The sequence below is a fragment of the Sapajus apella genome, unplaced genomic scaffold, assembly GCF_009761245.1.
Source record: "Sapajus apella isolate SASKATOON/1434 unplaced genomic scaffold, GSC_monkey_1.0 scaffold13, whole genome shotgun sequence".
NCBI classification, from domain to species: Eukaryota; Metazoa; Chordata; class Mammalia; order Primates; family Cebidae; genus Sapajus; species Sapajus apella.
In genome coordinates this window covers 6,589,108-6,604,198 of record NW_022436953.1, presented here as the reverse complement: position 1 = coordinate 6,604,198, position 15,091 = coordinate 6,589,108, and the positions used below count along the sequence as shown (strand labels likewise).

At 41.9% G+C, this 15,091-nt stretch overlaps 1 protein-coding gene across 6 annotated transcripts in view; it reads right to left on the bottom strand.

Moving 5' to 3' along the window:
• CNNM2 (cyclin and CBS domain divalent metal cation transport mediator 2) overlaps positions 1-15,091 on the bottom strand; it is a 170,168-nt gene that overhangs the window by 61,574 nt on the left and 93,503 nt on the right. The window contains exon 2 of one of the 6 annotated variants that reach the window (XR_004269946.1): positions 1,938-2,032. The exons of the other annotated variants lie outside the window; for them this stretch is intronic. The gene's annotated coding sequence lies outside the window, so the exon portion shown is untranslated. The remainder of the gene's footprint in view (positions 1-1,937; positions 2,033-15,091) is intronic. 6 annotated transcript variants of the gene reach the window in all.

The following is a 15,091-nucleotide window of genomic DNA, read 5'->3' as shown; positions in this document are numbered from 1 at the left end:
CTAATTTTTTGTATTTTTAGTAGAGATGGGGTTTCACCATGTTGACCAGGATGGTCTCAATCTCTTGACTTCGTGATCCACCCGCCTCGGCCTTCCAAAGTACTGGGATTACAGGCATGAGCCACCGCACCCAGCAATTTTTGTATGTTTTTTAAGTAGAGATGAGTTTTCGCCACGTTGGCCAGGCTGGTCTTGAACTCCTGACCTCAGGTGATCTGCCAACCTCAGCCTCCCAAAGTGCTGAGATTACAGATGTGAGCCACCACGCCCGGCCAATACTTTTAATAAACGTTAATTAAATAGCTCAAATTAATCTTAAAAAAGTGGGAGGGTGGCTCAGGTCTGTAACCCCAGCACTTTGGGAGGCTGAGGTGGGTGGATAACTTGAGGCCAGGAGTTCGAAGCCAGCCTGGCCAACATGGTGAAACCCTGTCTCTACTAAAAATACAAAAATTAGCCAGGTATGGTGGCAAGCACCTGTAATCCCAGCTACTCAGGAGGCTGAGATGCGACAGTCACTTGAACCTTGGTTGCAGTGAGCCGATATCGCACCACTGCTCTCCAACCTCGGCGACAGAGTAAGACTGTCTCAAAAAAAGAAGAAAAAAGAAAATGGGGGGGGGGGGTTGAAGATTATGGGGTAAATGGTATTATCTCTCCAAGATCTTATCATAAGAGGAGCTTGTCTTTTTTTCCTGGGACACAATGCAGTAAACAAGGCCGATCAGTGACTGCCAGTTGATTATAATTTTAGTAACCATTTCCCAGAAGAATGACCAATTGTTGTTACCTAATCTAAGGCCTTGTACATAAAAGACACTCATTTCCTATTTAATTGTACTGATTTTATTATTTTAACTCCTATTGGCACCAAATTCTAGAAAAGTTACAATAGAGTTTGTCCTCAGATGAAGCCCACTTGAAAAACAACTAGAAATCAAACCCTGTGCTTCTTCCTGTTGTGCTTGAGAATGTCTTCAAGAATTTTCATTATCTTCTCAAACACAAAACATGAATTTAGCCTCAAATCCAAGACTCTGATATTCAAATATGATGAGCTGTCAAGTAAAAAAAGGTAAGTGTTTACTGAATGACTAGATGAATAAATGAGTGAATGAATGGCCAAAAGAATTCCATATTCATTTGCTTACGTAAAGAACTTTAGAAACAGACAATTCTTTTGATGGATGCGCTCCGTGGTAAAAATGACAACCTGTCTAAAGCTTTCTGTGAGTAGCATTACAACTGCCTCATGGAACATCACCTCAGTTCCTGATACAATGTTCAGAAGACCTAGGCTGTCCTTGGTCACTGATCCCTCATCAAAAAAGGCACAGATTTTAAGAGCTCAAATATGTGACAGGACCCTAGGCATATTATCAGTGATTAAGACCTTAAACTCTAAAATTAGACAAGTAGGGATGTGGATGCTTTGACTCTGCTACATACTACCTGTGTGACAGAGCAAGTCATTTACCTTCTCATGGCTTCTCACTTTGACCATCTGTAAATGGAGATATACCCTATGTTTGCAACAAAAATTGAAAATCAAATGAAAAAAGTAGAATTTAAATAGTGCCCGGCATACAGTAAGTGCTCAATAAATGATAATATTACTGATGAACTTTTTCATGGGTCTGAAAGCTAAAAATCATCTCAAATGTACATGCATAGTACCTGTTAATATCTATAGAAACAGGATCTTGGGATCACTGGAATTATTCAGCTATAAGTAGCTTCTTTCAAAACACAGATTGCAGGCTTCTATCAAAGACCATCATGTGTATCACCTGAACGTCCAATCCTATGTATGCTTATTTTGCTTTAAAGTTCTTCAATATAGCAACTCTACAAATTGTTCGCTCTGTTTCCCAAGACCAAAATTGCAGCTGGGTGGATCAAATGGGTTATGGAGATTGTCCTCCCTCCCCTCTCACCTCTAGAAGTAGTTGCTCCCGCTTACTGGATGAGGCAGTGGGGAGGGCGGCCCATGAAGGAAGCTTGTACAGCCACTGCCTTTGTCATGTTTCCTCTGTGAAGAAACAGAAGACTTCAGTTCCTGGGATTGGTTAAGCTCTAGAATAGAGAACTAAGGAACTACTTTGTATTTTCCTAGGAATCTCATCTCTCTTTGTGCAGAGCGCCATTGCAGCCAAACTGTTACATATTCTTTTTGCATCTTTGTCAGGAAACTGGAATGATAATAAACACAGGTAGCTTGCAATATACAATAAATTGAATGAAGTTGGCACAGAGCAGAGAAAGACTCAAAGACTGAGGGAATGAGAAGGGGAAAAGCCAATGAAAGAATAAATTATGTGCAATGACCATACCAACCTTGACATTTTCAAAGATACTGCAAAGATTTCTATGTTTCTCATTAGAATTCACTTGAGGTCAATATAGCTGGTCATAAATTCATTCAACAAATATTTTTATTGAGCACTCACTATATGCTAAGCATTGTACCATGCACCAGGGATTAAACACAAACAGATATAAGACTGATTTCCTTACTGCCAAGGAACTGGAAGTCAACCAAGGAAGACACGCAAGGAAAGTCACATGGTAGACTCTCTCAACTGACCTCCATGTAACAATGTGCTGACTAATGAATACACTCCATTCTCCCTGTAAAACATACTGACTGAGGCCCACAGCACACTGAATGCTTTTGGCTAATAGACTGCTACCTAGTACCCTGCATTCTAAACTCCCCTAGATTAAGCATAATTTTTACTAAGAATTGATTATTTCTGTTTCCAAACCTTTTTTATTTTTTGAGACAAGGTTTCACTCTTTCTCTTAGGCTAGAGTGCAGTGGTACAATCATCGCTCACTGTAATCTCGACCTCCTGGGCTTAAGCAATTCTCTCACCTCAGCCTCTTGAATAGCTGAGACTACAGGTGTGTGCAACCATGCCAAGCTACATTTTTGTATTTTTTGTAGAGACACAGTTTTGCCATGTTGCCCAGGCTGGTCTCAAACTCCTGGGCTCAAGCGATCTACCTGCCTTGGCCTCCGAAAGTGCTGGGATTACAGGCATGAGCTACCACTCCCAGCCTCCAAAACTATTTATGACACTTGTACTTGATGCCACAATTGTGTAACTGAAGTATTATAAAAACTTAAAAGAGGCCGGGCGCGGTGGCTCAAGCCTGTAATCCCAGCACTTTGGGAGGCCGAGGCGGGTGGATCACGAGGTCAAGAGATCGAGACCATCCTGGTCTACATGGTGAAACCCCGTCTCTACTAAAAATACAAAAAATTAGCTGGGCATGGTGGCGCGTGCCTGTAATCCCAGCTACTCAGGAGGCTGAGGCAGGAGAATTGCCTGAACCCAGGAGGCGGAGGTTGCGGTGAGCCGAGATCGTGCCATTGCACTCCAGCCTGGGTAACAAGAGCGAAACTCCGTCTCAAAAAAAAAAAGAAAAAAAAAAAAAAAAAAAAAAACTTAAAAGAGCAGAAAAGTTGTTTCTATGGACTCTTAGTCAATTTTGTGCTGCTACATCACAATACCTGAGACTGGTTAATTTATGAAGAACAGATTTCTTACAGTTTGGAGGCTGGGAAGTGGAAGATTGAGGGGCTCACGTCTGGCAAGGGCCTTCACGCTGTGCCATCCCATGGCAGAAGGGCAAGAGAACAAGAGGGGACTGAGCTTCCTTCTATAACAAGTCCATTCTCACAATAACTAACCTAACTCCATAATGACACCAATCCATTCATGAGGAACCTGATGACCCAATCACCTCTTATTAGACCCCATCTCCCAATGCTTGCACTGGAGATTAAGTTTTGCAACATGAACTTTGTGAGTCAAATTCAAACCACAGCAAACATTATGATGAATCCTTCGGAAAGCATCAGTAGAAGCAGGTTGTTAAACAAAAAAATCCCTGCTATTGAATTAGAAGTGAGTAAGAGAAAAAAAAAATCTAAAAAGATCCTGTACTTGTATTGCTTTGAAAATGCTTTGTATTGCTTTTTCCACTTTAAATGAAAACTCAGATTTAGAGAAGATTTGGGGAACTTAGAGAAGATATATTATGGATGTGATTCATACATGATTGTATGAAACACCAGTGAGCCCAACTCAAAGAAAATGCCTCGGTTCTACTTCAGAAGAATGGTAATACCATCTTCCAATGCTTGTTGAAATTGATTCAGGCAAAGAACACTAATAGATGCTAAAACCATCAGGGGAAGAGGTTGATGGAGAAAATAATATTTGTGTGGTGCCAAAGTATCACTTCACAGATCACTGCTAATCTCAAAGAAAGCTTATCTTTAGAACAAAGGCAACTACAGTCGACACCTTAATTTGATTTTAATCAAATTTAAAATCATTAACAGTGGATAGTCAGACCTTATGTGCCACCTAAAGTACTGCACACTAAAATACATTTCATTCTTTATATTCTTGACAAAAGTGTTTAATTTAGTCAAGAATTTGGATCTAGCTTCAAGTGTACAGAAAATACATGGGATAGTGAAATGAGTTAAATGATACCATGACAAAACAATCATACAAGCCCTACATGTAGGGCACTCTACAAAACAACTAGCTTGGTTTCTTTAAGAAGCCAATATCAGCTGGGCGTGTTGGCTCATGCCTGTAATCCCAGCACTCTGGGAGGCCAAGGTGGGCAGATCACGAGCAGGAGATCAAGACCAGCCTGGCTAACACGGTGAAACCCCATCTCTACTAAAAATACAAAAAATTAGCCAGGTGTGGTAGCACACACCTGTAGTCCCAACTACTCAGGAGACTGAGGCAGGAGAATCGCTTAAGCCCAGAAGGTGGAGGTTACAGTGAACTGAGATTGCTCCACTGCACTCCAACCTGGGTGAGAGTGAGACTCCGTCTCAAAAAAAAAAAAAAAAAAAAAAAAAAAAAGGCAGTATCATTATCAATTTTGCTTGGTATTATTACAGTACCGTATTTGGTTGCATCACAAAAAGTCTTCATTGCTTAGAATCATGGGGCATGAAACAACATGTCTTGAATCTGTTTTGAAATGTTTTTGCAAAGAAAAAAGATAAATGAAAACAAAACTAATATTTATTGAAGTGGTAATGGGTATATTGTGGTTTATTGCCTATTTTCTCTACTTTTGCATATACTTTAAACTTATTAAAATTAAAAAAACAGTCAATATCATGAAAAAACAATGTCATAAAAGACTGAGGGGTGAAATTATTCTAGCTTTAAAGAGACAAAAAAAGCATAATAACACAATGCAATGCAAAAATCTTGATTGCACCCTTGTTAGAAGAAAACCAACTATAAACGACGTTTGTGGGGCAATTGGGAAAATCTGAATATTGGGAGAACAGTCAATGATTTTAGGGTACAGTAATTTTCTTAAGAGTGATGATGGATTTAGGATTATGTGGAAGAAGTATGAAAACAGCTCAGGATAAAGTATAATGTTTGTAACTTTCTTTGAAATGACTCAAAAAACATTAAAAATTATCAAATCTGGAAGATATAGGTATATTAATTATACTAGTCTCATTTTTTACATTTTTGCACATTTTTATAATCAAAACTTAAGTTTGCCAAATGATTGCAAATTTATTTTGAAATAATGTTTAGGGTATATATGTATAATTTTTAATGATTCCATCCTTTTGTTGGCTTTGTTGTTTAATGAAGTCATATGAATTGGATATGTGTCTCCTCCAAATCTCATGTTGAAATATGATCCCCAGTGTTGAAGATGGGGCCTAGTGGGAGGTACTGGATCATGGGGGTGGATCCCTCATGAATGACTTAGTGCTATTCACTTGGTGTTGGGTGAGTTCTTTTTTGGGGGTGAGGGGACAGAGTGTCACTAGTCACCCAGGCTGGAGTGCAACGGCACAATCTTGGCTCACTGCAACCTCCGCCTGGCAGGTTCAAGTGATTCTCCTGCCTCAGCCTCCTAAGTAACTGGGGTTACAGGCACTCACCACCACGCCCTCTATTTTTAGTAGAGATAGGGTTTCACCATTTTGGTTAGGCTAGTCTTGAACTCCTGACCTCAGGTGATCTGCCTGCCTCAGCTACCCAAAGTGCTGGGATTACAGGCATGAGCCACCAAGCCCGGCCCAGTGTTGGGCAAGTTCTTGCTTGGTTCACTCAAGATCTAGTCATTTAAAAGAGTCTCGGCCAGGCACGGTGGTTCACGCCCATAATCCCAACGACTTTGGGAGGTAGAGGAGGGCGGATCACGAGGTCAAGAGATGGAGACCATCCTGGCTAACATGGTGAAACCGCATCTTTACTAAAAATACAGAAATTAGCTGGGTATGGTAGCATTCACCTATAGTCCCAGCTACTCGGGAGGCTGAGGCAGGAGAATCGCTTGAACCCAGGAGGTGGAGGTTGCAGTGAGCCAAGATCGTACCACTGTACTTCAGCTTGGGCAACAGAGCAAGACTGTCTCAAAAACAAACAAACAAAAGAGTCTGGGACCTCGGCTCGGTGTGGCTAGACAGGGTGGCTCATGCCTGTAATCCCAGCACTCTGAGGCCAAGGCAGGTGAATTACTCGAGTCCAGGAGTTCAAGACCAGCCTGGGCAACATGGCAAACTCCATCTCTACTAAAAAATACAAAAAATTCACCAAATGTGGTAGCCTGTACCTGTAATCCCAGCTACTCAAGAGGCTGAGGTGGAAGAATCACCTGAGCCTGGGAGGTCAAGGCTGCAGTTAACGGAAATCATACCACTGCACTCCAGCCTGGGCAACCACAGTAAGACCCTGTCTCAAAAAGAAAAATAAAAGAGTCTGGACCTCCTCCTCCTTTCTCTTGCTCTACCTCTCACCATCTTATATGTCTGTTCCCTCTTTGCTTTTTGCTATGATCATAAGCTTCCTGAAACCCTCACCAGGAGCAGATGCCGGTGCCATGCTTCCTCTACAGCCTGGAGAACCATAAGCCAAAATAACACCTTCTTTCTTTATAAATTACCTAGTCTCAGATATTCCTTTATAGCAATGCAAATGGACTAACACATGAACCAACTAAGGGTAAGACAGGAGAGGATCCAGATGGTGGCATGCTGCTAAATGTTTAACAGCCAGCTCTCTGGAAAAAACTGATTTGTAGCATTTGCCAATTTCCTTGGTGTAAGTATTCCTACCATGGCTGATTCCAAGTTATTAACACAGTGTCACTAACCAGTTGAAAAGAGATAAGCACAATTAGTTTCTTAAGCCAGTATAGGACCCAGTTCTAACACATCACTTGATCCAGACCATAGCAGGGGGATACTTCATCTATAAGGTCACCAGCTGACAACAGGGAATGAAGAAGAGTTTAAACACAGTAAAAAAAATATGACAGTATCTTCCTCAAAGGGCTGCTTTGAAGATTAATTATATATAAAATACTCAGCACAATGCTTGGCATATAAAATAATGACTAACTTACTAAGAACCTTCTATTACTATCATTTCCTAACCTGATCCAAAATGTAAAAGATCATCTCAACAACTACAAACCCTAAGAAAAGTTCCAAATCAGCATGCCCAACTGATGTGGTAGAAGCTGCAGTTTCACAGGTCTGTTTAGATAAGGAGAAGTCAGAATCATGGCTGCTTCAGTCCCATGATGAAATTCCAATGAGGCTTTCATTGACTAAGAATGCCACGTATCACTTAAATGCATTCACCAAAGATAAACAGAGCTCTCTCTCTGATCTTAAAGAATTCTAACTTAGCCTTCAAAACCTTCTTTACCAGGAATGTAAAGTTACCACAGGCAACTATCTTTGGCTGAGATTACTACATACACATACACCCATATATACACATATATTCACCCACACATGGCAGAAGTAATTCTTATCTAAAGGAACCAATATTTTCTTAAGAATTTGCTAGAAAACATTTTGTTCCATGCGTCCTGTTTTGAAACCATAAATTAGAGTTGTATTCTTCTGGGGAAAAGAGGCCATAGAAAAAGGAGAATACTGACAATGTTATCCTTTAATCTGGATGATTAACACTGAAGTCCAACTGTCCGTAGCACTCTATGCTTCCCATAGCAGGAGTCAAGTCAAGAGTGAACTGCTGGATTAAGACTATCCTCTACAGGTCTCATTGCCAAAAATTGAGTGGGAGCACCAGAACTCTGCCATTTCTGGCAGGACTGCTCCTCCCCCTTTCCCTCCATACTCACAGCCTCCCCATTATTGTCTGTCTTGGCACCATCATGACTAATTTCATCGATTCACAAGAAGCTAGGGACTCCAAGGCCATCCCTTATTTTTCAGCAGTCCTGGTGGTCTCTTTATACACATACTTTCGACGGACTCTGCTGAAGACTCAGGAACCTGCCGCAGTTCTCTGGGAGGTGTGCAGTGCACTATTCCAAGGTTCTAGGAATTCTAGTCTCTTTGGTCTCCTTCCATTCTCTGCTCTGTCAGGGAGGCTGTGGGGCTCCATTTAGGGTGTCCCTCCTTGCCCTGCAACCCCCAGGCAGTCAGCTGGGACAATCACGGGACTCACTTTTCTCCTAAGCGCTGCCTTCTCTCCTGCCTTGCCCGTTGTCTATGTCTGAAAACCAGTTTCAGGATATTCTGCACAGTTTCCTTGTTTAAGGAAAGAGCATAAAATCTGGGCCCTGTTACTCTACCATGGCCAGAAGCAAAGGTCTCTCTTCTCATGTTTTATGTTTTCAATCTTAACTTTGTCACTCTCTTCCATGATCACTCCTTTGACCTTGTCATTCACAATTACTGCAACCTATCCATTATCCCACTTCCAAATACCCCTCTCTAGCCACCACCTCTTATCTTTACAGATACTCCTGCTAGTACCCAATTCCAACAAGCCTTTGCCTTGCTTTCAATCCACTGTTCCCACACCCTCATGCCCTTTGCCCCTTGCTGAAATCTAGCTTTCATTCATTCTGCTGTCAATAATTCTAATCAGACCCTCAACTCCCTTCCCCCTCTCACCTCATCTTATTTGCTTGGCTATACCACAACCCGGCTTAAATCCAACACACTACCTAAGAAAGAGTACGAATTTTATATTTTTCTCTTGTTTATTGTTTTATATCCCACTAGAAGGGAAGTTCTACCAGAGCAGGGATTCTTATCCATTTTGTTTATTGTTGTATTCTCAAAGCTGAAAACAGTTCTCAACCCATGGAAGATATTGACTAAATATTTGTTGAATGGATTAATTAACATAACCCAATGCTCAAAACAAGAATTCAAAAGAGCTCACACTGGTAATCCCAGCACTTTGGGAGGCTGAGGCAGGTGGATCATCTGAGGTCAGGAATTCGAGAACGGCCTGGCCAACATGGTGAAACCCTGTATCTACTAAAAATACAAAAGTTAGCCAGGTGTGGTGGCAGGCACCCAGCTACTTGGGAGGCTGAGGCAGGAGAATTGCTTGAACCCGGGAGGCAGAGGTTACAGAGAGCCGAGCTTGAGCTACTGCACTCCAGCCTGGGTGAGGGAGAGCAAAAATTAAAAGATTGAAAATGGGGTGGGGGGGATGTTAAAAAAAAGAAAGATTGAAAACCTGAAATAAAATGGCTAAGAAAGCAGAAATATAGAAATATTTTATAATTGCCATGAAAGAGTTGAACTGACAATACTAATAACTTTTTATTTATTTATTTTTGAGACCGAGTCTCCTACTGTCACCCAGGCTGTAGTGCAATGGTGCGATCTCGGCTCACTGCAATCTCGGCCTCCTGGGTTCAAGCAGTTCTCCTGCCTCAGCCTCCCAAATAGCTGGGACTACAGGTGTGCATCACCATGCCCAGCTAATTTTTTTGTATTTTTAGTAGAGACGAGGTTTCACCACGTTGGCTAGGATGGTCTTGATCTCCTGACCTAATGATACATGTGCCTTGGCCTCCCAAAGTACTGGGATTAAAGGTGTGAGCCACTGTACCCGGTCCCCTATAACTTTTTTTATTTTTTATTTTTTGAATCAGAGTTTCGCTCTTGCTACCCAGGCTGGAGTGCAATGGCGCGATCTTGGCTCACCGCAACCTCCGCCTCCTGGGTTCAGGCAATTCTCCTGCCTCAGCCTCCTGAGTAGCTGGGATTACAGGCACGCGCCACCATGCCCAGCTAATTTTTTGTATTTTTAGTAGAGACGGGGTTTCACCATTTTGACCAGGATGGTCTCGATCTCTTGACCTTGTGATCCACCTGCCTCGGCCTCCCAAAGTGCTGGGATTACAGGCGTGAGCAACCGCGCCCGGCCAACTTTTTTAAAAACACATGAGTAATACATGTTCATTGTAGAGAATCCATGGGGGAGTAATTTGGAAAACAATGAGAATCTAATGGAGAAACTAAAAATTTATTCATAATGCTACCTTTCAGAATTTTTTTCCAAAACCCTCTGTCTTACATATTTTTTCACAAAAATTACCTTTCACGTCGTAAGTCTTTAAAGTCTTTTCATATCAATATAGAACCTTATTACAATTTTTGGTGGCTGGATAGTTCAATTTATGCATATCTAATAATAATGGCTATAAAACAGTATATTTAATTCCTCTGGGTTAGATACTTCAATTGTTTCCAATGATTCATTCTATCATATATTTGATATTTGCTCTTGGTACAACTCTTCCTTCCCTTAACTGCCCGATTCGGAGGAGGCCACAGAGTGCTACATGGTGAGATGTCTCCATCACCACAGGCTCTCTCTCCTGGATAATCTGCATCAGCACACCTAAAGACTGAAAAATCTCCCATCTTTAAAAATGAAAAACTTTTCCAGGTCCCCTATCTTGTTCCTGCTATCACTCTACTTCTTTACTTCTCTTTACAGCAAAAGCCTTAGAAGAACTGTCTATTCACTGTCCCTAAGTGCTCAACTTTCATTTCTTCTCCACATGCTCCAAATTAGTTTGGTCCAATGGAACCACTCTTATGATCTCCATGACCTATCATTTTTCTAGTACAATGATTCTTAGCCCTCATCTTCTTCAACATTACTCCGTTTTTTTGTTTTTTGTTTTTTTGAGACAGGGTCTCACTGTGTTGCCCAGGCTAGAGTTCAGTGGTCCTATCATGGCTTACTGCAGTCTCTATCTCCCAGGCTTAGATGATCCTCTCACCTCAGCCTCCCAAGTAGCTGGGACTACAGATGCACACACCATGCCTGAATAAGTTTTTTATTTTTAGTAGTGATGGGATCTCGCCATGTTGCCCAGGCTGGTCTCTAAGTCCCGAGCTCAAGTGATCTGCCTGCCTCGGCCTCCCAAAGTGCTGGGATTATAGGTGTGAGCCATTGTACCTGGCCTGTTTACTCCTTTCTAAAAGGATATTTACTTTGCATCCACCACATTTTCCTGGTTTTTCTCCTTAGTGATGATTCCACCTCAATCCCCTTTGTTAGTTCCTCATTCCTGACCTCTAAAAATCAGAGCACTCTTGAATTTCCACTTTTGGATCTCTTCTCTTCTGTCTATGGCTCTTCATTTGAATAATGATCTCATTTAGTCTCAGAGTTTTCATTATCATCTATCTGCTGGTGATCTTTTATGTCTCCCTCCAGATCATTTCTCTGAATTCTGGATTTGGATATCCAATTGCCTAATTACTATCTGCACTGGGCTGTCTACCATTCTTTCTCTAACTCTGTTCCTCCTTTAGGGAGGGAAAGGATTCATTAACATCCACCCAGTTGTTCAAGCCAAAAAGCTAGGCCTCATTCTTACCTCTTCTCTTTTTCTATCCAGGATTTGATTTTTTCTTACCACCCCTCACCTCCACCGTCTTGGTCCAGGTCACTATTCTTTCTCTCCTGAATTACAACAGCTTACTAACTGATCTCTGTCTCACCCTTGCTCTACAAAATAAGTCCTTTGCAGAATAGCCAAAGTAATCTTTCCTAAAGGATAACTAAGATTATGTCACTCCCCTACTGAAAACTCTCCCAAACCTTCCCATCATACCTAGAGCACAACTTGACGATCTTTATGGCACCATAGCCTATCACTCTTGGCCTGTTGGCTTGAATTCTTTTTTTTTTTTTTGAGACAGATTATTGCTCTGTTGCCAAGGCTGGAGAGCAATGGCACGAACTTGGTTCACTGTAAACTCCGCCTTCCAGGTTCAAGTGATTCTCCTGCCTCAGCCTCTCGAGTAGCTGGGATTACAGGTGTTCATCACCAGCTAATCTATATTTTTAGTAGAAATGGGGTTTCACTATGTTGGCCAGGTTGGTATTGAACTCCTGACTTCAGGCGATCCACCTGCCTCAGCCTCCCAAAGGGCTGAGATCGCAGGTGTGAGCCACCATCCCAGCCTGGCTTGCCTTTCTCTAGGCACTTCTTGCTGTTTTGTCAAACACAGTTCTACCCAAGAAGAGTCTTTGCTCTTCCCATACCCACTTCTGGACAGCTCTTCCCCAAATGTTCAAGCTCCTTATCCCTGACTTCGTTCAGGTCTCTGCTCAAGTGTCACCTCCTCACAAGGCCTTTGCTCACCACCATCTAAAACAGTTCACCTGCCTAGTTGCTATGTCCTTCCTCTGCCATACATACCACCTGCCAGCATCTGATGTACTCGTTCATATTTATTTACTTAGTCTGCTCCTTACTTAGATACTGAATCCACGAAGGCAGAGACATGACCCGATTCACTGCTGTCTCCTCCATGCCTAGAATGCTGTCTGCCACAAAGTAGGCACCTAGTGACATCCTCCATCATACGTCTTTTTTTTTTTTTTTTTTTTTTTTTTTTTTGAGACGGAGTTTTGCTCTTGTTATCCAGGCTGGAGTGCAATGGCGCGATCTCGGCTCACCGCAACCTCCGCCTCCTGGGTTCAGGCAATTCTCCTGCCTCAGCCTCCTGAGTAGCTGGGATTACAGGCAGACGCCACCATGCCCAGCTGAATTTTTGTATTTTTTAGTAGAGACGGGGTTTCACCATTTTGACCAGGATGGTCTCGATCTCTTGACCTCGTGATCCACCCGCCTCGGCCTCCCAAAGTGCTGGGATTACAGGCTTGAGCCACCGCGCCCGGCCTCCATCATACGTCTTTATGCTGTTAAGAATCCATCTTTCGCCACTCCTCCAGAAGTTATCAGACAAGAACATTAAAATGTTAAGTTATTACAAAAGATTTCAGACATGACAAACAGTGTAAAAGAAAAACATCCACATGCATACTGCCAAGCTAAAGGAACAGAATAAAACGTTCCAGGTATTGTTGGGCTGCACAAATACCTACCCCACTGAGGCAGCTTAATATCAGGCTTCAAGAGAACCTGAAAAAGAAATGTGTTTGATTCACTTTTTTTTTCTTTTTTCTTTTCTGAGACAGAGTCTCACTCTGTTGCCCAGGCTGGAGTGCAGTGGTGCAATCTCAGCTCATTGCAACCTCTGCCTACCAGGTTCAAGCAATTCTCCTGCCTTAGCCTCCTAAATAGCTGGGATTACAGGCACCTGCCACCACATCTGGCTAATTTTTGTATTATTATTATTTTTGTAGATACTGGGTTTCACCATGTTGGCCAGGCTGGTCTCGAACTCCTGACCTTGTGATCCGCCCCCCTCGGCCTCCCAAAATGCTGTGATTACAGGCATGAGCCTCCACACCTGGCCTGATTCGCCTTTTTTAAACCTGCTTTTAAAAAAAAAGTAAAAAAGGGAAACAAAACTATATGACAAAGTACTATAAGTAACTCCCCCAACAACCAAAAAAAAAAAAAAAAAGCCCTATGTTGCAGTGAGATGGGGTTGTTGGATGGAGGAAACAAAAGGGAGAAACAAACAGGGCAGAGAAGCAGCAGGAGCCGGCGTACTGTCTGCAGAATAATATCTAGAAAAGGAGGCTGCAGGCAAGAGTGAGCCAATGTGAAGAATTGGTCTCCATTCACCTGTCTTCCCTATTGACCACATGATTATAGAAGGATTATCAAGCAGGCATCGAATGATTACAAACGAAGCCTGGCTGCGAGACCAGGATCGAATTGGGTACACGTTCAGTTACATCATAGAAAGTTTAGATGATACTGTAATTTAATCACACCGTTTGGCAAGGCAGCATTTATCAAAATTGTTAAATAAGTGTTGTAAATGACATAGGAAACAAGCTTTCGGCTCAAAAATAAGTGGGGGATAAATGGAAAATCTTTTCATTATTTTTAAAGGACTTATTAAAATTAAACTGGAAACACCATGATCCATTAAAAAGAGATCTTTTAGAGCTTTGTCACTAGAGAACAGTATTAGAAACCCAAGGGAACAATTTGATATGCAGTGAAATCACTAATGTATCTAACTCTATTCTACCACAAAAGTAACTGGCTCCATGGAGAATAGCTGCTTCTAGTTTTCAGCGAAGCAGGGGGAAAAAAACCAAGATGGGACTAGAAGATCTTGTTTCTCTAAGGAAGTCTACAAAGGAGCCAGTTTAAAGGTTCAAATGGCAATTTGACAATTCAGTTAAGACTCATGAGTCTTAATGGTACTTAAAAGAAGAGAAATCTTAAAAGCCATAAGAGGGCAAGTAGAGATTAAAATCCAGCCAGGCATGGGGTAAGCTGAACTTTCAGCTTTTGTAAATTCATCTACCTACAGGGGCACCTTTCTGGGATTTTTTTTTTTTTTTTTTCTTCTCTGAGATGGAGTCTTGCTCTGTTGCCCAGGCTGGAATGCAGTGGCACAATCACAGCTCACTGCAAATTCCACCTCCTGGGTTCAAGCAATTCTCCTGCTTCAGCCTCCTGAGTAGCTGAGATTACAGATGTACACCACTACACCTGGCTAATTTTTGTATCTTTAGTAGAGATGGAGCTTCACCATGTTGGCCAGGCTGATCTCAAATTCTCAACCTCAAGCAATCTGCCAGCTTTGGCCTCCCTAAGTGCTGGGATTACAGGCATGGGCCACCGCACCCAGCCAAGTACCTTTCTGTTAATTCACACAAAGGTGCTATTTGGGATAGAGATGATCCTGGGTATGGAATTATGACATACGTGAGTTTCTAATAATATTTGTGAAAAGTGTTATAAATCAATCAACCCAAATTACTCCACGACTATTAGACACAGTTCTATCAATGCAAATCAACAGGAAGACACAATTTGGGTAGGGTCTGCAGAA